We start from the raw sequence: 25,753 nt of genomic DNA, 5'->3' as shown, positions 1-25,753 counted from the left end.
TTTCTTGTTAAATTTAACTCTCGTTTCATCCCTCAGGCCTATAAATAACAGAAAATGCATTTTTTTTAAATGTATTATATAATTAATTAAGAAAATATATATTGATATTCAACCTTATAGGTTTTTTCCTGTGTATAAAATCTCATAATATGTTTGCAAACCCATGATATATATATATATATATATATATATATATATATATATATATATATATATATATATATAAATACATACATATACATACATACATTTACCTCACATTTACTCGACAGCCCTACCTAGAACGGTTTTCCTCAGCGTTTGTAATGTCTGCACAAAGGGAGATTCACCTTTGGAGAAAACTGTTGATTTTATACTCGAAAAATTTAAGTATCATTATTAAAAATTAATATTACCCCAGAATGAATTGCATTGCTATCCCAGCCCAAAACATACAATAATAACAACGATAAATGCTGATCAATTAATTATATTACTTTTTACTGTAAATTATATAATTCAATAAAACAAACAAAATGTAATGTATGTCATTTGAAATAGCTATGCATGAATACACTCTAGATGTGTATATAGTGAACATATCTACATTTTCATTCAAACAATAAATAAAGCATTAATTAATTGTATTTTATTTACTGACAACAATGAGAAATATTAATAAATTAGTAAAAGAATGAATCAAAGTCACCATCACACAATAAACAAATGCATATACAAGTCAACACATGAAACAAAGCTTTATTCAAACTACAATCATGTATGTAGGCTGAAGGCGCTGAACCCCACATCCTTCTGCCATCTCAACACAGCGGTGCCCATTCTGCGGCTCTGATGAATCAGCTGACCGCCAGAGGTGAGCCGTGCCTTCGTGCCGGAGGTTGTTGCGTGATGTGTTGTGCTTCACAATCTGAGGCAATAAGGGCAGGTGGAGTGATGGTGGGTCTCATGAGGGCAGGTGGAGTGATGGAGGGACTCGTCCATGGCACCATCACCAGGATTCAGCTCTGTGCTCCTCATCCTCAGTGCTCACACCAGCCTGCTGGCATTTCAGATCCTACAAAATACACAAACATAACACAAAAGCAGTCATTTTAACAGCACAATGTCATTTGATTTCAGTATTAATTAGAAGACAAAAAACGCTTTTTTTCACAAATGCCACCATCATCTTCCCTTGCAGGTCCTGCTCCACAAAAGCTGTGCAGCAAATGCATAGAAATCAAGAATCAGTAAAGTGCTGTAATAGCTCTGTTTGAAATTACAATAATTAAAATAAACTACAACTTAATATTTAAATAGTTGTTGTTATTCATTTCTGTAATGTCACAAAGCCTTTGATGGCAGCATTCAGCTTCATGAGCCACTCTCCACCGGATAAACACACATCTGTTCATCTGACCCTGTAACATCCAGACATGATTCACATAACCTCTGATTTATGAGCTCAACACTACATTTACATGTTGAGGTTGTTTTAACTTTTTATCCTACATAAATGTTCCTTAATTTATCAACAGTACTAATGGACAAATAAAATAGATAACTTATGTTTAGTTACTTTATAGATTTGTTCTACATAATAGCACACATACATCACTCAGATGCTTATTTCATATTTAATCTGCAATTCTTATAGAAGAGTTTCTTGCCAGATATTAAATAGACATTTAGTAATTGTATTTAAGATGTATACGGTTTAAAATGTATGCAAATCCACTTTGGAGACATATGTGTCCTTCCTGGAGCTTCTCTGTTAGCTATACATAATAAAATGTGATTTACAGCAAAATCACAAATATATAGCGTCTTTACATCTTCAACAATGCAACAGTTTACTGTACAGTAGTTCAACACATGCGATCATTTGATTTGTAATACTCACATTTGAGTCTCGTCCGTCATCCTTTCCGTCACGTTCGAGTATGACCTATCCTTCTTCTTCTTTTTTGTGACGTATCCTCTCGCGTGGCCTCCTGGGATAGAAGAGTATCCATCGTTGAACACTCAAAAATCTGGGCGGAAGCGAGTAAGCCATCCGGGAACTTCTCGCCTACTCTTTTATGAATACTGATGTTTCGAACGTACTGCTTCCTTCACGTACTGTTTTCGCCTACTATATAGTAGGAAAGTAGGCATATTCGAACGCACTTTTTCTTTTTCTTTTTTTAAATTATACATGTAATAATACAATAGATACAAATGTTTCATAATCACATATAATACTCATTGTGTATTACTTAAAAGGAATGAAAAAAAAGAAAACAAAAAAGAAACAGAAAGAGGTATACTTGTATAATCAAAATACAGAGGAGTTTAATTCTTTGTAGATGTCCATAGTTCTGGTTGCTTTTCGGTTGGAAAGTCCTTTCAATGTTTCAAAGTAAATCTTCATGTCAGCCTTAAAATGGTAGATGTTGGGTATCCTTTCAGACCATTTACACTTGTGTATGTAAAACTTACCAAGTAATATAATAAGATTTAACATAAAAATGTAACTCTTGTCTATATCCTTTTTGTCATAATAAAAGATAACATCTCTTTTCTCTATGTGAATTTTAAATCCACTTAACCTATTAAATAAAAATTCCACATCAATCCAAAAGAATTTAACATAGATACATTCAAAGAAAAGATGCAAAATAGTTTCAGTATCCTTTTTGCAAAATGCACAAGATTCAGAAAGGTCAGTTTTATATCTTTTTAGGAATTGGTTTGTTGGATATATTTTATGTATAATTTTAAAGTGTATTTCATAAACTTTATTATTGATACAGTATTTGTTATTATAAGTCCAAATCAATCTCCAATTAATATTTTCAAAATGGTCATTCCAAAAGTATTTATTTCGAGGTGTTGCAGGGCAATGAATTAGGCATCTATTCGAACGCACTTAAGTCCGAATCTCGCGATAATTAGTACGTCACCCAGGTAATTCTCGCCTACTCTTTTGGATTCGTACATACTTTTTCGCTCGCCTACTCTTTTTCCCATACTAAATAGTAGGGAAGTATGCGGTTTCGAACGCAGCCAGAGAGACAGAAAGAGCAAGAGCAGGAAGCATGCAATGCATAATTTGCCCAGTAGGTGACACTCTCCCAAGAGCGCATAATTCACAAATAACTCCACAGGGCGTAACATGAAGACACATTTTTATTAATCTTGAATCTCATTTGTCTTTATGCTACTTTAGCAACTTTATGCTTTGTCCTCCAATAAAATGTTGTTTAATGAAGCATGGTGAATATTGTGTATTGAAAGTGGTGTTTGGTACAGTAAATAGAAATTTTTATTTCAGAAATTGTAATTTCTTATTTCTTTAGTTTAGTTCATAATTTAAAAACAACTATTATAATTAATTATCATGATTCTTTTACTTAGGACAAAGAATTTAGATCTGGTTAATGTTTTTTGGGACAACAATGCAACATAAATTGCACATACTTGCGTGTATGCCAGTTTTCAGTGAAATAAAGGGAAACTGAATAACAAGAGGCTGCAGTGGGCTATCTTGCTATAAACACTTCAAGCATAATTGAAGATGATCCATGTTGATCATTCTAGTACATCTACTACTGCTTTTAAAATGAAAGCATAGACATTACTGATGTCAGGCATATAAGCAGCAGTCAGAGGGGGTGAAAAGGAAATGTTGGCACTGTTTTTTATTGTTTTACTGAATGGTGCATTACCCTTGTGTAATAGTAATAGTGTGTGTAGATCTGTGTAGATTGTACTGTCCTTCCACCCCCAGGGGCCAAGCAACGGCCCCCAGAAGAGCAAACAAATGCACATTTCAAATGGCTGTTAGTGTATCAAAGAAATAATCAGCAGGACGACTGCTTATGTTTAATAAATAATGTTGGGCACAGTTTTCAGACATATGGATGGCTGTCATAAAGGTTATTTTTAAAGTGCTCACAGTAAAATATCAAATTTCAGCCTGTCCCTCATATATGTCATAAAGGTTTGCACAGTGAACAAATTTAGATATCCAGTTGTCCATTAAAGATATTATTTATTTAACAATTATTGTTTCATTACTAAACATTTTAAACTACATTTCCCACATATCTCTGTCATTCTATCAATGGAACAGGAAACATGGTGCTGTAGTTCACTGAAATGTGCAGACATGCTTAGGGTTAGGGTTGGGGTCTCGGTAAAGGAGTTAACTTAATGTATAACTAACGTAATAATAACACCAAAACATACTTTGTAACATGAAGCGCCGTTTATATGGGTTAAACGATAGTCCAATCACAGCGAGTTCTGCGAGAAAGTTACAGCCAATGACAACCCAGCTGAACAGATGCGTCACACTTACTTGCCCATTTATGGTAAATGATGACAGATCTCTTCTGGTTCCGGCTGCAGGGATAGGACTCCTTTGTGTTGTTACCATCCAAAAACGAGTTTACTACATGATCAATCATAATTCATAATCAGAAGGAGTCTATATGTTTATGATAGACTAAATCCATTTGAGAACTCTTTGGTCATTTTTGTTTTTCAATCGGTCAAATATGGACTACTGTCTGCCTGATTTAACATTACGAGAAGTCAGTCTATATGTATATTGAGTTGATATTCACAGACTCTGGCCAGAAATATGTTCAGTAGGTCAAAAATAGACTACTGGCTGGTTAATATAACATCACAAGAAGTCAATCTGTAGTATAGCAAGATAATGTTCAAGAACGCTTTGGCCAGAAATATGTTCAGTATGTCAAAAGGGGACCTCTGAATAGCTGATTTATCATCAGAAGGAGTCTATAACTTTATATAGTTTGAAAATTTTTGAGGACACTTTGACCAGAAATAAGTTCAAAAGGTCAGACAGATATGGACATCTATATGGCTTATGTAGCATTAGAAGGAGTCTATGAGTATGTATAGAAAGCCCAAGATCGAGAACTCTTTGGCCATAAATATATTCCTTGGGTCAAATATAGACTTGTGTAAGGCTGACAACATCAGAAGGAGTCTATGAGTTTCAAAGAGTAAAAAACATTTTGAGGATTATTTGGCCAAAAATATGTTCAATTGGTCAAATATGGACTACAGTCTGGCTGATATAACATCACAAGAAGTCTGTATAGTAGGAGAAATATGTATAGTAAGGTAAATGTTCAAGGTCTCTGGCCAGAAATATGTTTAGTAAGTCAGAAATTTTTTTTTATGGGTGATGTAACATCAGAAGGATCCTTTGACCAAAAAAAGTTCAATAGGTCAGAAATGGACTTCTAAAAGGCTTATGAAGCATCAAAAGGAGTCTATGAGTATGTATGGAAAATTCAAGATTGAGTATATGTTCAGTAGCTCAAATATGCACCTCTATATTGCTTAATTAAACCCTTGTGCATCAATTTAAAAAGTTACACATAGCTACATAGAGGACAAAAATGTCCATGTCAAAAAACTGTCATAAAAAGTTGAATCTTGGGAGCACAGGCTTAACTTTGGTATCATTTTAAAGAATACCCTTGGCAGATTATTGCTGAAGTTACTTTTTTTTATAAGTAAATAAAAAAAAAGTTATATAGGTTTAAGTTTATGAAAATTATTTATGAACATTATTTTATGTAAAATATATATTTTATGAAACAAGTTTAACTCTAAAACAGATAGAAAATCAAAGCCATAAATCTAAATAAGTTGTGTTCCAAATTTGAGGATGATATCTCAAAGAACATGAAATCCACGGGGAGGAGTCGGATCCAGATCCAACTCCTCCCACCTTACATATACCTAAACCTACCCATCTCCACCCCCTGATCCCTAAACCCACCCCTAAACCTACCCATCTCCACCCCTTATATCTGGATCCAACTCCGCCCCCCAGATCTTGTGTACTGCATTGAGGTGCTACTGAAAAAATGAGTTTTCGGTAAGATTCTTTTTGGGCGCAGTACCAGACTTTCCCCATTGGATGCCAGCAAAACTCCACTGGTGAACACAGTGATTGGCTTTGTTATTTGCAGTTGAGTTTTTCTCTCTTAATACTACAAACACACACATGCACACAAACACATATATTTTTTATAACACACATACCAACCACACTCTGACATCCATACCAACAGACCCACTCAATTATCATTGCAAAATTTATCCAATTGGCTCTATAATATGCCGAAGCAGAAAACAGGAAAATAGCGAGTATTTTTTAGGCCAAATTGTACTTTATAGGCCAAACCTGAAAAAATGTCACCATCTGATAAAAAATTGTAAAAATGTCAATTTTGAAGCCTTGCCAACAGAGTGAAAGCCTATTACAGTAACAAAGATTGCATCATTTTATAGTTAAATGGTCCTGGGATAAAAAAGTGCAGTTTTAATGGGTTTCAATGGGGACATTTTTGTCCAAAAGGCGCTGAGAGGAAGTATTTTGTGTAACTAGTGCAAAAAAATTATTTCAAAGGAAATGGTTGTTAAATAGTAAAATTACAATAAAAATACACACCTTTGCCAAAATTCATGCAGTTAACATTAACAACAACAAAAAAAGTTACACATAGCTCCAAAGTGGACAAAAATGTCCAAGTCAAAAAAACTCTCATAAAAATGTTATGCTTGGGAGCAAAGCCTTAAGTTTGGCCTCATTTTAAAGAAGACCCTTGGCAGATTGTTGTTGAAGTGAAAAAATTAAAAAAAAGTGCAACCAAAAAAAAATTTTGTAAAAGTTTAAGTTTATGAAAAATATTTATGAACATTATAATCAATATTTTATATAAAATATATATTTTATGAAACATTTGGAACTCTAAAACTGATATAAATTCAAATCCATAAATCTAAACAAGTGTTCCAAATTTGAGGATGATATCTCAAAAAATAAGCTTTGAGTAAGATTTTGTTTGGGCGCAGTACCAGACTTTCCCCATTGGATGCCAGCAAAACTCCACTGGTGAACACAGTGATTTGATTTTAGATTTGCAATTGAGTTTTTCTCTCTCAAATATTACAAGCACACAAACACACTTTTTATTTTATTACACATATACAAACCACACTTAGACATCCATACCAACAAACCCATACAATTATCGTTGCATAATTTATCCAATTGGCTCTATAATATGCCGAAGCAGAAAACAGGAATAAAGTGAGTATTTGCTTTATAGGCCAAACTTGAAAAAATGTCACCATCTGATAAAAAATTGTAAAAATGTAAATTTTGAAACCTTGCCAACAGAATGAAAACCTCTTAAAAAAGACTGCATCATTTTAACGGCACAGGGATAAAAAAAAAATGCAGTTTTAATGGGTTTCAATGGGGACATTTTTGTCCAAAAGGTCCTGAAAGGAAGTATTTTGTGTACTTAGTGTAAAATATATTTTTTAAAGGAAATGTTGATGAAATAGTAAAATTCCAATAAAAAACACACCCGTGCCAAATTTTATGCAGTTAGCATTAACACAGGCAAAATGATCAAAAAAACAAAACTGAAAAGGACAAAAATATCCATAAGGAGTTAACACAAGAAAGAGTCTATAAGTTTATAATAGTACCCAAAATACCTTTTGAGGATTCTTTTGCCAAAAATATGTTCAATCAGTCAAATATGGACTACAGTCTGACTTATATAACATCACAAGAATCTTGTATATTTAGTAAGTTAATGTTCAAGGACTCTTTGTCCAGAAATTTGTTCAGTAGGTCAAAAATTTACTTTCGTATGGCTGATGGTTTTTGTAACATCAGAAAGATTCTATGAGAATGTATAGAAAGTTCAAGATCGATTACTCTTGGGTCAGAAATATGTGCAGCAGGTCAAAAATGGACTACTGTCTGGCTAATACAAAATCACAAGAAGTCAGTCTGTATGTATAGTAAGAACTCTTTGGACAGAAAATATGTTCCGTAGGTCAAAGAGGGTCCTCTGTATGCCTGATTTGACACATAACATATGTGCTTTCGCATTGCACTGAATAATGAACTTATTCATTTTTTATTTGAAGGGAAATTATTGCATTTACCTCTTGCGTTACAATGCATAGAATAAACTACTTCATAACTCATGTGCAATGAAAAGATAACATGAGTGTTCCATTGCACAAACGTTCTAAGAATTTACGTTGATTAATAATGTATTATTATGTCTAACTATATCAGTTAGATCTTTTATTCAGTGGAATGTAACTCCAAAAGTGGTATCTCTTCAATGCACATCGGAATGTATGTTTACTGTATGTTTGCAACGCACTCATAGCTTATATGTTATTCTTCAATGCATAAAGATTGATCGTGTGTGAAATGCAATGCAACAGCACAAATTGTATTTCCTCAAAGCAAAACGCAATGAGTTTGGGAATGAGTTCGTTCTGGTGTGCAATGCAATGCAAGAAGTGCATAACCTCAGTGCACAACGTTAGATCGTTTGTGCAATGCATATTGCAACAACATATGTTATCACTTTAATGAACATGGTATTGAGTTAGTTCTGGTGTGCAATGCAAAGCATTGCAATGCAAGAAGTGCATAGGCCTAACCTATGTTATTTTTCAATGCAAAACGTTAGATCGCTTGTGCAATGCAATGTAACAACACATATGTTATCTCATTAATGAAAACGGGATTGAGTTAGTTATGGTGTGCAGTGCAATGCAATGCAAGACGTGCATAGCTTATATAACATTCAATGCACAACGTTAGATCGTTTTTGTAGTGCATTGCAACAACACATGTTATCTTTAGATTAGTTCTGGTGTGCAATGCAATCAAAGAAGTGCATAGCCTATGTTATTCTTCAATGTAGATCGTTTGTGCAATGCAATGCAACATGTTATCTCTTTAATGAACATGGGAAGGAGCTAGTTCTGGTTTGCAATGCAATGCAATGCAAAAAGTGCATAACCTATGTTATTTTTCAATGCACAACGTTAGATCGTTTGTGCAATGCATTGCAACAATTCATGTTATCTCTTAAATAAACATGGGATTGAGTTAGTTCTGGTGTGCAATGCAATGCAATGCAATGCAATGCAAGAAGTGCATAACCTCAGTGCACAACGTTAGATCGTTTGTGCAATGCAATGCAATGGAAAAAGTGCATAACCTATGTTATTTTTCAGTGCACAACGTTAGATCGTTTGTGCAATGCTATGTAACATGTTATCTCTTTAAGATATGGGAAGGAGTTAGTTCTAAAGTGCAATGCAATGCAATGCAATGCAAAACGTGCATAACTGATGTTATTTTTCAATGCACTACGTTAGATCGTTTGTGCAATGCTATGCAACATGTTATCTCTTTAATGAACATGGCAAGGAGTTAGTTCTGGTGTGCAATGCAATGCAAAAAGTGCATAACCGATGTTATTTTTCAATGCACAACGTTAGATCGTTTGTGCAATGCATTGCAACAACACATGTTATCTCTGAAATAAACATCGGATTGAGTTAATTCTGGTGTGCAATGCAATGCAATGCAATAAGTGCATAGACTATGTTATTCTTCAATGCACAACGTTAGATCGCTTGTGCAATGCAATGCAACAAACACATATGTTATCTCTTTAATGAACATGGCAAGGAGTTAGTTCTGGTGTGCAATGCAATGCAAAAAGTGCATAACCGATGTTATTTTTCAATGCACAACGTTAGATCGTTTGTGAAATGTAATGCAACAGCACACTTTATCTCTTTAATTAACACGGGATTGAGTTAGTTCTGGTGTGCAATGCAATGCAATACAAAAAGTGCATAACCTATGTTATTTTTCAATGCACAAAGTTAGATCCCTTTGTGCAATGCAATGCAACAAACACATGTTATATCTTTAATGTACATAGGAATGAGTTAGTTCTGGTGTACAATGCAATGAAAGAAGTGCATAACCTATGTTATTTTTCAATGCACAACGTTAGATCGTGCAACACACGTTATCTCTTTAATGAACATGGGATTGAGTTCGTTCTAGTGCGCAACGCAATGTAATGCAATGCAACGTGCATAACCTCAGTGCACAACGTTTGTGCAATGCAATGCAACATGTTATCTCTTAAATGAACATGGAAGGAGTTAGCTCTGGAGTGCAATGCAATGCAATGGAAAAAGTGCATAACATGTTATTCTTCTATGTAAAACGTTAGATTGTTTGTGCAATGCAATGAAACAACACACATTATCTCTTTAATGAACACGGGATTGAGTTTGTTCTGGTGTGCAATGCAATGTATAAAGTGCATAACCTGTGTTTTCAATGCAAAACGTTAGAGCGCTTGTGCAGTGCAATGCAACAACACATACGTTATCTCATTAATGAACACGGGATTGAGTTAGTTATGGTGTGCAATGCATTGCAATGCAAGACGTGCATAGCTTATATAATATTATTCAATGCACAACGTTAGATCGTTTGTGTAATGCATTGGAACAACACATGTTATTTCTTTTAATGAACATGGGATTGTGTTCGTTTGGTGTGCAATGCAATGCAATGCAAGAAGTGCATAATCTATATGTTATTCTTCAGTGCACAACGTTAGATCGTTTGTGCAATGCAATGCAACATGTTATCTCTTTAAAGAACATGCGGAGTTAGATCTGTTGTGCAATGCAATGCAATTGCAAGAGGTGCATAACCTATGTTATCTTTCAGTGCACAACGTTAGATCGCTTGTGCAATGCAATGCAACAAACACACATGTTATCTCTTTAATGAAAATGGGAAGGAGTTAGTCCTAGTGTGCAGTGCAATGCAATGCAAAACGTGCATAACCGATGTTATTTTTCAATGCACAACGTTAGATCGTTTGTGCAATGCTATGCAACATGTTATCTCTTTAATGAACATGAGAAGGAGTTAGTTATGGTGTGCAATGCAATGCAATGTAAAAAGTGCATAACCGATGTTATTTTTCAATGCACAACGTTAGATCGTTTGTGCAATGCATTGCAACAACACATGTTATTTCTTTAATGAACACGGGATTGAGTTAGTTCTGTTGTGCAATGCAATGTAAAAAGTGTATAACCTGTGTTTTCAATGCAAAACGTTAGAGCGCTTGTGCAGTGCAATGCAACAACACAGACGTTATCTCATTAATGAACACGGGATTGAGTTATTTATGGTGTGCAATGCAATGCAAAAAGTACATAACCTTTGTTATTTTGCAATGCAATGCAAAAAGTGCATAACCGATGTTATTTTTCAATGCACAACGTTAGATCGTTTGTGCAATGCATTGCAACAATTCATGTTATCTCTTAAATAAACATGGGATTGAGTTAGTTCTGGTGTGCAATGCAATGCAATGCAAAAAGAGCATAACCGATGTTATTTTTCAATGTTAGATCGTTTGTGCAATGCATTACAACACGTTATCTTTTTAATGATGGGAATGGATTAGTTCTGGTGTGCAATGCAATCAAAAGAAGTGCATAGCCTATGTTATTCTTCAATGCACAAGGTTAGATCGTTTGTGAAATGCAATGGAACAGCACACTTTCTCTCTTTAATGAACACGGGATTGAGTTAGTTCTGGTGTGCAATGCAATGCAATGCAAAAAGTGCATAACCGATGTTATTTTTCAATGCACAACGTTAGATCGTTTGTGCAATGCATTGCAACAATTCATGTTATCTCTTAAATAAACATGGGATTGTGTTAGTTCTGGTGTGCAATGCAATGCAAGAAGTGCATAACCTCAGTGCACAACGTTAGATCGTTTGTGCAATGCAATGCAATGCAATGCAATGCAATGGAAAAAGTGCATAACCTATGTTATTTTTCAATGCACAAAGTTAGATCGCTTGTGCAATGCAATGCAACAAACACATAATGTTATCTCTTTAATGTACATAGGAATGAGTTAGTTCTGGTGTGCAATGCAATGAAAGAACTGCATAACCTATGTTATTTTTCAATGCACAACGTTAGATCGTGCAACACACGTTATCTCTTTAATGAACATGGGATTGAGTTCGTTCTAGTGCGCAACACAATGTAATGCAATGCAACAAACACACATGATATTTCTTTAATGAACACGGGATTGAGTTAGTTCTGGTGTGCAATGCAATGTAAAAAGTGCATAACCTGTGTTTTCAATGCAAAACGTTAGAGCGCTTGTGCAGTGCAATGCAACAACACAGACGTTATCTCATTAATGAACACGGGATTGAGTTATTTATGGTGTGCAATGCAATGCAAAAAGTACATAACCTTTGTTATTTTGCAATGCAATGCAAAAAGTACATAACCGATGTTATTTTTCAATGCACAACGTTAGATCGCTTGTGCAATGCATTGCAACAATTCATGTTATCTCTTAAATAAACATGGGATTGAGTTAGTTCTGGTGTGCAATGCAATGCAAGAAGTGCATAACCTCAGTGCACAACGTTAGATCGTTTGTGCAATGCAATGCAATGCAATGCAATGCAATGCAATGCAATGGAAAAAGTGCATAACCTATGTTATTTTTCAATGCACAAAGTTAGATCGCTTGTGCAATGCAATGCAACAAACACATATTTTATCTCTTTAATGTACATAGGAATGAGTTAGTTCTGGTGTGCAATGCAATGAAAGAAGTGCATAACCTATGTTATTTTTCAATGCACAACGTTAGATCGTGCAACACACGTTATCTCTTTGATGAACATGGGATTGAGTTCGTTCTAGTGCGCAACGCAATGCAATGCAAGAAGTGCATAACCTCAGTGCACAACGTTTGTGCAATGCAATGCAACATGTTATCTCTTAAATGAACATGGAAGGAGTTAGCTCTGGAGTGCAATGCAATGCAATGGAAAAAGTGCATAACATATGTTATTCTTGTATTTAAAACGTTAGATTGTTTGTGCAATGCAATGAAACAACACACATTATCTCTTTAATGAACACGGGATTGAGTTAGTTCTGGTGTGCAATGCAATGTATAAAGTGCATAACCTGTGTTTTCAATGCAAAACGTTAGAGCGCTTGTGCAGTGCAAAGCAACAACACATACGTTATCTCATTAATGAACATGTGATTGAGTTTGTTATGGTGTGCAATGCATTGCAATGCAAGACGTGCATAGCTTATATAATATTATTCAATGCACAACGTTAGATCGTTTGTGTAATGCATTGGAACAACATATGTTATTTCTTTAATGAACATGGGATTGTGTTCGTTCTGGTGTGCAATGCAATGCAATGCAAGAAGTGCATAATCTATATGTTATTCTTCAGTGCACAACGTTAGATCGTTTGTGCAATGCAATACAACATGTTATCTCTTTAAAGAACATGCGAAGGAGTTAGTTCTGTTGTGCAATGCAATGCAATTGCAAGAGGTGCATAACTGATGTTATTTTTCAATGCACAACGTTAGATCGTTTGTGCAATGCTATGCAACATGTTATCTCTTAAATGAACATGGGAAGGAGTTAGCTCTGGTGTGCAATGCAATGCAAAAAGTGCATAACCGATGTTATATTTCAATGCACAAAGTTAGATCGTTTGTGCAATGCATTGCAACAACACATGTTATCTCTTTAATAAACATGGGATTTAGTTAGTTCTGGTGTGCAATGCAATGCAATGCAAGAAGTGCATAACTTATATGTTATTCTTCAGTGCACAACGTTAGATCGTTTGTGCAATGCAATGCAACATGTTATCTCTTTAATGAACATGGAAAGGAGTTAGTTCTACTGTGCAATGCAATGAAAAAAGTGCATTACTTTTTGCACTTCTGGTCAAAGTGTCCTCAAAAACTTTCAAACTATATAAAATTATAGACTGCTTCTGATGATACATCAGCTATACAGAGGTCCCCTTTTTGACATACTGAATATATTTAAGGCCAAAGAGTCCTCGATCTTGGACTCTTTCTTGGACTGAATATTTTTCTGGCCAAGGAGTACTTGAAACTTGACCTTGCCATATATACTCGTTGACTCTTTCTGATTTTACGTTGTAAGGCCCGTGAAATTGGTCCAATCTGCCGGTTCGCCAATACACGGGGAAGGTCTCACGTGTTTTGTCCTCACTCGTGCAAAGTATTGGTTGGTTAAATTTACAATACATTTATGTATTAATACATTCTCGTTTATTTCATCTGACTCCATAAATGAAAAGGTATTAATGATATCTGTGGATCATTAATCATGAGTGAATGTTTGACTATTCCGTTTAACTCTTCAATGGAAATAATATCAAAGTCAGTTAGAATAATCAAATGTAACAATTTATTATATCAGGTTAATGTATCATGCCAATTTCATAATCAGTTCAAAGATAATCGATACAAAACATCAAATGCTCTGGAATAGCGAGAAGATGCAAACCCAACATTTAAGAAATACGTTAGGCTGAGAGATCTATATCTCCCAGCCTAACGGACCGATCTGAGGTACAGAAAAGGCCCCGATCTCCCAGCTGTACTCCATTAAATAGCCAGACCTCTTTCACGTGTAAATATGTGCTAACAACAGTAAGTTAGCATTCAGAGGTACACTGTAGCACCTCTTGGAGGGGTGTGACCATTTGCTTGAGAGACCAACCCCTCCTTGTATGCTAGTTATCCATAAACCTTCAAAAACCTTATTACCTTGTGTTTTACTTATTCTGAGATGAGAGAATTGTACCAGTCACACTGTGACATTTTAAACGATACAAAACATGAAAATACTCTGTGATAATCATTTACATTAAACTATACATTTTCTTGGGAAAATCAGGTGATCATCTGAGCATAAGAGAGAGGGGGTGAGGGGAGAGGGAAAGAGATGTAGATTAGGATGATTCGGAGGTGAGACTTTCGTCTCAATGGTGCACGAGGGCCAGTTCAAATGGTAATCTCCAGAGAGGTCCTTTTGTCCTCTCAGGGTCTGGCCACCCCCGAAACAGACTGTCCGGAATTTCCTAATTTATCAATTCTTACAACGTCAGCCATAAAGAAGTCCATATTTTACACAAGGAACATATTTCTGGCCAAAGAGTCCTAAAAGATTAACACTAAATATTCAGACTGATATCTTCGGATGTTTTATCATCCTGACAAAACTCCATATATGACATACTGAATTTTTTTCTGGCCAAGGAGTACTCGAAACTTGACCTTTCCATTTACTTTCACTTTAATGAACATGGGAAGTAGTTAGTTCTGGTGCAAGTGCCTATATGTTATTCTTCAATGCACAACGTTAGATCGTTTGTCCAATGCAAATGCATATATGCATATGTTGTAAACATATGTTATCTCTTTAATAAACCTGGGAAGGAGTTAGTTATGTTGTGCAATGCAATGCAATGCAAGTGCATAACCTATGTTATTTTTCAATGCAAAACGATAGATCGTTTGTGCAATGCAATGCAACATGTTATATCTTTAATGAACATGGAAAAGAGTTAGTTCTGGTGTGCAATGCAATGCAATGCAAAAAGTGCATAACCTATGTTATTTCTCAATGCAAAAAGGTTAGATCGCTTGTGCAATGCAATGCAACAAACACATATTTTATCTCTTTAATGAACACAGGATTGAGTTAGTTCTGTTGTGCAATGCAATTGCATGAAGTGCATAACCTCACTGCACAACGTTAGATCGTTTGTGCAATGCAATGCAAAATATTATCTCTTTAATGAACATGGGAAGGAGTTAGATCTGTTGTGCAATGCAATGCAACAAGTGCATAACCTATGTTATTCCTCACTGCACAACGTTATATAGTTTGTGCAATGCATTGCAACAACACATATTATCTCTTTAATGAACATGGGAAGGAGTTAGATCTGTTGTGCAATGCAATGCAATGCAAAAAGTGCATAACCTCACTGCACAACATTAGATCGTTTGTGCAATGCAATGCAAAATGTTATCTCTTTAATGAACATGGGAAGGAGTTGGATCTGTTGTGCAATGCAATGCAAGAAGTGCATAACCTATATGTTATTCTTCAGAGCATAACGTTAGAACGTTTGTGCAATGCAGTGCAACATGTTATCTCTTTAATGAACATTGGAAAGAGTTAGTTCTGGTGTGCAATGCAATGAAATGCAAAAAGTGCATAACCTCAATGCACACACGATATAACGTTGTGCATTGCAATGCATTGCAATGCAAAAAGTGTACAACCTATGTTATTTTTCAATGCGTTGTGATCACTTGTGCAAAGAAATGCAGCAAACACATATGTTGTGTTTTTAATGAACATAGGAAGGAGTTAGTTCTGGTATGCATTGCAATGCAGAAGTTCATAACTGATGTTATTTTTCAGTGCACAACGTTAGATCGTTTGTTAAATGCAAAGCAACATGTTATCTCTTTAATGAACATTGGAAGGAGTCAGCACTTTTGTGCAATGCAATGCAATGCAATGCAAAAAGTGCATAACCTATGTTATTTCTCAATGCAAAACGTTAGATCACTTGTGCAATGGAAGGCAACATACACATATTTTTTCTCTTTAATGAACACAGGATTGAGTTAATTCTGTTGTGCAATGCAATGCAAGAAGTGCATAACCTATATGTTATTCTTCAGTGCATAACGTTAGAACGTTTGTGCAATGCAATGCAACATGTTATCTCTTTAATGAACATTGGAAGAGTTAGTTCTGGTGTGCAATGCAATGAAATGCAAAAAGTGCATAACCTATATGTTATTTCTCAGTGCTCAACGTTAAATCGTTTGTGCAATACAATGCAACATGTTATCTCTTTAATTAACATTGGAAAGAGTTAGTTCTGGTGTGCAATGCAATGAAATGCAAAAAGTGCATAACCTCAATGCACACACGATCTAACGTTATGCATTGCAATGCAATGCAATGCAATGCAAAAAGTGTATAACCTATGTTATTTTTCAATGCACAACGTTAGATCGTTTGTTAAATGCAATGCAACCTGTTATCTCTTTAATGAACATGGGAAGGAGTTAGCACTGTTGTGCAATGCAATGCAATGCAAAAAGTGCATAACCTATGTTATTTTTCAATGCAAAACGTTAGATCGCTTGTGCAATGCAATGCAACAAACACATATTTTATCTCTTTAATGAACATGGGATTGAGTTAATTCTGGTGTGCAATGCAATGCAAGAAGTGCATAACATATATGTAATTATTCAGTGCACAACGTTAGATCGTTTGTGCAATGCAATGCAACATTTTATCTCTTTAATTAAACTGGGAATTAGTTAGTTCTGTTGTGCAATGCAATGCAAAAAGTGCATAACCTATGTTATTTTTCAATGCACAACGTTATATAGTTTGTGCAATGCATTGCAACAACACATGTTATCTCTTTAATGAAGGAGTTAGCACTGTTGTGCAATGCAATGCAAAAAGTGCATAACCTATGTTATTTTTCAATGCGAAACGTTAGATCGCTTGTGCAATGCAATGCAACAAACATATTTTATCTCTTTAATCCCGTGTTTACACGGGATTGAGTTAGTTATGGTGTGCATTGCAATGCAATTGCAAGAAGTGCATAACCTCACTGCACAATGTTATATCGTTTGTGCAATGCAATGCAAAATGTTACCTCTTTAATGAACATGGGAAGGAGTTAGATCTGTTGAGCAATGCAATGCAAAAAGTACATTGCTCTGTTATTTTTCAATGCAAAACGTTAGATCGCTTGTGCAACAACACATATATTATCTCTTTAATGAACAAGGGATTGTGTTCTTTATGGTGTGCAATGCAATGTAAGAAGTGCATATCAAGCAACAACACATACGTTATCTCATTAATGAACATGTGATTGAGTTTGTTATGGTGTGCAATGCATTGCAATGCAAGACGTGCATAGCTTATATAATATTATTCAATGCACAACGTTAGATCGTTTGTGTAATGCATTGGAACAACATATGTTATTTCTTTAATGAACATGGGATTGTGTTCGTTCTGGTGTGCAATGCAATGCAATGCAAGAAGTGCATAATCTATGTGTTATTCTTCAGTGCACAACGTTAGATCGTTTGTGCAATGCAATACAACATGTTATCTCTTTAAAGAACATGCGAAGGAGTTAGTTCTGTTGTGCAATGCAATGCAAAAAGTGCATAACCGATGTTATATTTCAATGCACAAAGTTAGATCGTTTGTGCAATGCATTGCAACAACATGTTATCTCTTTAATGAACATGGGAAGGAGTTAGGTCTGGTGTGCAATGCAATGCAAAAAGTGCATAACTATTGTAATTCTTCAGTGCACAACATTAGATCGTTTGTGCGATGCAATGCACCATGTTATCTCTTTAATGAACATGGGAAGTAGTTAGTTCTATTGTGCAATGCAATGCAAGAAGTGCATAACCGATGTTATTTTTAAATGCACAACGTTAGATCGTTTGTGCAATGCAATGCAAAATGTAATCTCTTTTATGAACATGGGAAGGAGTTAGATCTGTTGTGCAATGCAATGCAATGCAACAAGTGCTTAACCTATGTTATTTTTCAATGCACAACGTTATATCGTTTGTGCAATGCATTACAACAACACATGTTATCTCTTTAATGAATATGGGATTGTGTTCGTTCTGGTGTGCAACGCAATGCAAGAAGTGCATAACCTATATGTTATTCTTCAGTGCACAACGTTAGATCGTTTGTGCAATGCAATGCAACATGTTATCTCTTTAATGAACATGGGAAGGAGTTAGTTCTGATGTGCAATGCAATGCAAATGCAAGAAGTGCATAACCTCAGTGCACAATGTTAGATCGTTTGTGCAATGCAATGCAAAAAAGTTATCTCTTTAATGAACATGGGAAGGAATTAGTTCTGGTGTGCAATGCAATGCAATTGCAAGAAGTGCATAACCTCAGTGCACAACGTTAGATCGTTTGTGCAATGCAATGCAAAAAAGTTATCTCTTTAATGAACATGTGAAGGAGTTAGTTCTGGTGTGCAATGCAATGCAGTTGCAAGAAGTGCATAACCTCAGTGCACAACGTTAGATCGTTTGGGCAATGCAATGCAAAAAGTGCATAACCTATGTTATTTTTCAATGCACAACGTTAGATCGTTTGTGCAATGCATTGCAACACGTTATCTCTTTAATGAACATAGGATTGAGTTATTTCTGCTGTGCAATGCAATGCAAGAAGTGCATAACATATATGTAATTATTCAGTGCACGACGTTAGATCGTTTGTGCAATGCAATGCAACATTTTATCTCTTTAATGAACATGGGAAGTAGTTAGTTCTATTGTGCAATGCAATGCAATGCAAAAAGTGCATAACCAATGTTATTTTTAAATGCACAACGTTGGATTGCTTGTGCAATGCAATGCAACAAACACATATGTTACCTCTTTAATGAACATAGGAATGAATTAGATCTGGTGTGCAATGCAATGCAACGCAAAAAGTTCATGACCTATGTTATTTTTCAATGCACAATGTTAGATCGTTTGTGCAATGCATTGCAACAAACATATATGTTATCTCTTTAATGAATGTGGAATTGTGTTCGTTCTGGTGTGCAATGCAATGCAATGCAAGAAGTGCATAACCTTTATGTTATTCTTCAGTGCACAACGTTAGATCGTTTGTAAAATGCAATGCAACATGAACATGGGAAGTAGTTAGTTCTGTTGTGCAATGCAATGCAATTGCAAGAAGTGCATAATCTCAGTGCACAACGTTAGATCGTTTGTGAAATGCAATGCAACATATGTTATCTCTTTAATGAACATGGGAAGGAGTTAGTTCTGTTGTGCAATGCAATGCAATGCAATGCAATGCAAGAAGTGCATAACTAACTCTTTCCCATGTTCATTAAAGATATAACATGTTGCATTGCATTGCACACACGATCTAACGTTTTGCATCGAAAAGTAACATAGGTTATGCACTTCTTGCATTGCATTGCATTGCATTGCACAACAGAACTAACTCCTTCCCATGTTCATTAAAGAGATAACATATGTTTGCAACATATGCATATGTGCATTTGCATTGGACAAACGATCTAACGTTGTGCATTGAAGAATAACATATAGGCACTTGCACCAGAACTAACTGCTTCCCATGTTCATTAAAGAGATAACATATGAGTTGTTGCATTGCATTGCACACACGATCTAACGTTGTGCATTGAAGAATAATATATAGGCTATGCACTTGCACCAGAACTATTCCCAAACTCATTGCATTGTGATTTGAGGAAATACAATTTGTGAAGTGGCATTGCATGTCACACACGATCAAACTTTGTGCATTGAAGAATAATATATAAGCTATGAGTACATTGCAAACATACAGTAACTATCTCGTTACATTCCACTGCATAAAGATCTAACTGATATAGTTAGACATAATAATACATTATTAATCAACATAAATTCTTAGAACGTTTGTGCAATGCAACACTCATGCTGTCTTTTCATTGCACATGATGTATGAAGTAGTTTATTCTATGCATTGTAACGCAAGAGGTAAATGCAATAATTTCCCTTCAAAGCAAAAATGAATAAGTTCGTTATTCAGTGCAATTCGAAAGCACATATGTTGTGTCTAATCATGCATACAGAGGTAGAGCTCTTTGACCCACGGAACATATTTTCTGTCCAAAGAGAAAGACATAGACATGTCAGACATTCGGATAAATAGACACCTTCTGATGCTTCATAACTGAACTTTTGAACTTATTTCTGGTCAAAGTGTCCTCAAAAATTTTCAAACTATATAAAGTTATTGACTGCTTCTGATGATAAATCAGCTATATAGAGGTCCCCTTTTGATATACTGAATATATTTATGGCCAAAGAGACCTCGATGTTGGACTTTCTATACATACTCATATACTCCTTCTAATGCTACAAAAGCCATATAGATATCCATATCTGACCTTTTGAACTTATTTCTGATCAAAGGGTACTCAAAAGTTTTTAAACTAAATAAAGTTGTTGACTCTTTCTGATGATAAATCAGCTATTCAGAGGTCCCCTTTTGACCTACCTAACATATTTCTGGCCAAAGAGTCCTAAAAGATTAACACTATACATTCAGAGTGATATCTTCAGATGTTTTATTATCCTGACAAAAGTCCATATTTGACAAAATGAATTTTTTTCTGGCCAAGGAGTACTCGAAACTTGACCTTTCCATATATACTAGTTGACTCTTTCTGATGTCACGTCAGCCATAAAGAAGTCCACATTTGACCCAAGGATCATATTTCTGGCCAAAGAGTCCTCGATTTTGGGCTTTTGTATACATACTCATAGTGCACATAAATTATATATAAATTATATTATTATGTATTCTGGTGCTTCATAAATTATATAGATGTCCATATCTGACCTTTTGAACTTATTTCTGATCAAAGTGTCCTCAAAAATTCTCAAACTATATAAAGTTATTGACTCTTTCTCATGATAAATCAGCTATTCAGAGGTCCTCTTTTGACCCACTTAACATATTTCTGGCCAAAGAGTCTTAAAAGATTAACACTATACATTCAGATTGATATCTTCGGATGTTTTATCATTCTGACAAAAGTCCATATTTGACATACTGAAATTTTTTCTGGCTAAGTTATACTCGAAACTTGACCTTTCCATACTCGTTGACTCTTTCTGATGTTACGTCAGCCATAAAGAAGTCCATGTTTGACCCAAAGATCATATTTCTGGCCAAAGAGTCTTCGATTTTGGGCTTTCTATACATACTCATTGACTCCTTCTGATGCTTCATAAGCCATATAGATGTCCATGTCTGACCATTTGAACTTATTTCTGGTCAAAGGGTCCTCAAAAAATGTCAAACTATATAACGTTATAGACTGCTTCTGATGATAAATCAGCTATACAGAGGTCCCCTTTTGACATACTGAATATATTTATGGCCAAAGAGTCCTCGATCTTGGACTTTCTATACATACTCATAGACTCCTTCTAATGCTAAAGTCATATAGATATCCATATCTGACCTTTTGAACTTATTTCTGGTCAAAGGGTCCTCAAAACATTTCAAACTATATAACGTTATAGACTACTTCTGATGATAAATCAGCTATACAGAGGTCCCCTTTTGACAAACTGAATATATTTATGGCCAAAGAGTCCTCGATCTTAGACTTTCTATACATACTCATAGACTCCTTCTAATGCTTCATAAGCCATATAGATATCCATATCTGACCTTTTGAACTTATTTCTGATCAAAGAGTCCTCAAAAGTTTTTAAACTATATAAAGTTATTGATTCTTTCTGATACTAATTCAGCTATTCAGAGGTCCCCTTTTAACCTACTGAACATATTTCTGGCCAAAGAGTCCTAAAAGATTAACACTATACATTTAGATTGATATTTTCGGATGTTTTATCATCCTGACAAAAGTCCATATTTGACATACTGAATTTTTTTCTGGCCAAGGAGTACTCAAAACTTGACCTTTCCATATATACTCGTTGATTCTTTCTGATGTTACGTCAGCCATACTGAAGTCCATATTTGTCCAAAGGAACATATTTCTGGCCAAAGAGTCAAGAGTCAAGAGTCCTGATGATAATTCAGAAGTCCCCTTTTGACCTACTGAACCTACTTCTGGCCAAAGAGTCCTTAAAGATTAACACTATACATTCAGATTGATATCTTCGGATGTTTTATCATAGGAGTCGGAGTCATACAGGCTGACTTCTTGTGATTTTGTATTAGACAGACGTAGTCCATTTTTGATCTTCTGAACATATTTCTGGTTAGAGTCTGTCAACATTAACTCACTATACATATACACTTACTTCTCGTAATGTTAAATCAGGCATATAGTTGTCCATATTTGACCGATTGAAAAAAAAATTGACCAAAGAGTTCTCAAAAGGATTTTTTCTATCATGAATCTATAGACTCCTTCTGATGTTAAATCAGCCATACAGAAGTCCATATTTGACCTTCTGAGCATATTTCTGTCCAGAGACCTTGAAGCTTTACCTTACTGTACATATTTCTCCTACTATACAGACTTCTCGTGATGTTATACCAGCCAGACTGTAGTCCATATTTGACCAATTGAACATATTTTTGGCCAAATAATCCTCAAAATGTTTTTTACTCTTTGAAACTCCTTCTGATGTTGTCAGCCTTACACAAGTCTATATTTGACCCAAGGAATATATTTATGGCCAAAGAGTTCTCGATCTTGGGCTTTCTATACATACTCATAGACTCCTTCTGATGCCTCATAAGCCATTTAGAAGTCCATATCTGATCTATTGAACTTATTTTTGGTCAAAGGATCCTCAAAGGTTTTTAAACTATGTAAACTTATAGACTCCTTCTGATGTTACATCAACCATAAAAAAGTTTAAGTTTTTACCTACTAAACATATTTCTGCCAAGTGACCATGAAACTTAACTTACTACATGCTGACTTCTCGTGATGTTAAATCAGGCAAGGAGTAGTCGATATCTGACCGATTGAACACATTTTTGGCCAAAGAGTCCTCGAAATGTTTTTTACTATTATAAACTATAGACTCCTTCTGATGTTAAATCGGCCATATAGAAGTCCATATTTCAACTACTGGAAAAAGAGTACTCGATCTTGAACTTTCTATACATATTCTAGACTCCTTCTGATGCTTCATAAGCCATTTAGAAGTCCGTATTTGACCACCTGTTAAACTTATTTCTAGTCAATGGGCCCTTATAAGGTTTTAAATATATATAATCTTATATAATATATAACACTTAAGCTATATAATCTTATAGACTAATTCTGATGTTAAATCAGCCATACAGAGGTCCCTTTTTTACCTACTAAACATATTTTGGGCCAAAGAGTACTCAAACTTGAACTTTCTATACATACTTGTTGACTCCTGATGTTACGTCAGCCATGAAGTAGTCCATATTTGACCCAAGGAACATATTTCTGGAAAAGAGTCCTCAATCTTGAACTTTGTATTCTCACTCCTAGACAAAAGTCACATAGAAATTCAATATTTGACCAATTGAACTTATTTCTGGCAAAAGAATCATCAAAGTTTAACTTACTGTTCCTTCTCCTAGACTGTTTTTGATTTTACATCCACCATACAGTAGTCCATATTTGACCAAGAGAACATATTTCTGGCCAAAGAGACCTTGATCTTATTATTTCTCATTGACTCCTTCTGATGTTTCATCAGCCAGATAATTGTCCACAGTTGACCTATACTGAACATTTTTCTGCCCGAAGAGTCCATTAACTTTCTATACATAATAATTTACTTATTCTCATGGTTCTTCAGCCATACACAAGTCCAGATTTGACATGCTGAACATATTTCTGACCGAAGAGTCCTTGATCTTGAACCTTCTATTCATAATTATAGACTCTTTCAGACAGTACATCGGACAGACAATTCTCCATATTAATTATTGAACATATTTCTGGCCAACAAGTCCATGAACTTAGAACATTCTGTACATGCTTATTGACTCCTTTTAGTGTTTCATCAGCCAGAGAGTAGTCCATAATTGACCTGCTGAAAATATTTCTGGTAAAAGAGTCCTCGATTTTGAACTTTCTATACATGTTCACTGACTCCTTATGATGATTCATCAGCCAGACAATTGTCCATAACTGACCATATTGCTGCCCGAAGAGTCTATGAACCTGAACTCTCTATTCATAATCACTGACTTCTTCTGATGTTTCATCAGCCAGACTGCAGTCCATATTTGACCTACTGAATATATTTCTGGCAAAGGAGCCCTTGATCTTGAGCTTTCTATACATTGCTCATTGACTCCTTCTGATATTTCACAAGCAGACAATAGTCCATAACTGACCCTCTGAACATATTTGGACCCAAAGAGTCTATGAACTTGAACGGTCTATTCATAATTGTTGACTTCTGATGTTTTATCAGCCAGACAGCAGTCCATGTTTGACCTACTGAACATATTTTTGGCAAAAGAGTCCTCGATCTTGAACATTTAAACATACTCATATAGTCTCTTTCTAGTGTTTCATCAGCCATGCAGTACTTCTGATTTGACATAATGAGCATATTTCTGACTGAGGAGTCCTCGATCTTGAACTTTCTATTCATACTTATAGACTCTTTCAGATAGTACATCGGCCAGACAATTGTAGATATTGACTATTGAACACATTTCTGGCCAACGAGTCTCTGAACTTGAACTTTCTATACATGCTCAGTGACTCCTTCCGATGTTTCATCAAGCAGACAATAGTCAATAATTGACCTCCTGAACATATTCCTAGTAAAAGAGTCCTCGATCTTGAACTTTCTATACATTCTCAGTGACGCCTTATTATGTTTCTTCAGCTATAAAATAGTTCAGATTTAACATGTTGAACATATTTCTGACTGAAGAGACTTTGATCTTGAACTTTCTAATCATACTAACAGACACTTTCAGATAGTACATCGGCCAGGCAATTGTCCATAATGACAATTAAATTTTTTTCTGCCCAAAGACTACTTAACTTAAAGTACTTGAACTTTCTATACATGCTCATTGACTCCTTCTGATGTTTCATCAGCCAGACAAAAGTCCATATTTGACATACTTGAACATATTTCTAGTAAAAGAGTCCTCGATCTTGAACATTCTATACATGCTCATTGACTCCTTAAGCTGTTTCTTCAGCCATACAGCAGTTCAGATTTGACATATTGAACATATTTCTGACTGAAGAGTTGTTGATCTTGAACTTTCTATTCATACTTATTATAGACTCTTTCAGATAATACATTGGCCAGACAATACTGACTGGTGAACATATTTCTGGCCAACTTGAACTTTCTATACATGCTCATTGACTTTTTCAGCCAGAC

The sequence above is a fragment of the Scardinius erythrophthalmus genome (assembly GCF_964197995.2).
Source record: "Scardinius erythrophthalmus genome assembly, chromosome: 23".
NCBI classification, from domain to species: domain Eukaryota; kingdom Metazoa; phylum Chordata; class Actinopteri; order Cypriniformes; family Leuciscidae; genus Scardinius; species Scardinius erythrophthalmus.
The sequence above is the reverse complement of the archived record's forward strand: the minus strand, read 5'-3'. Positions refer to the sequence as shown.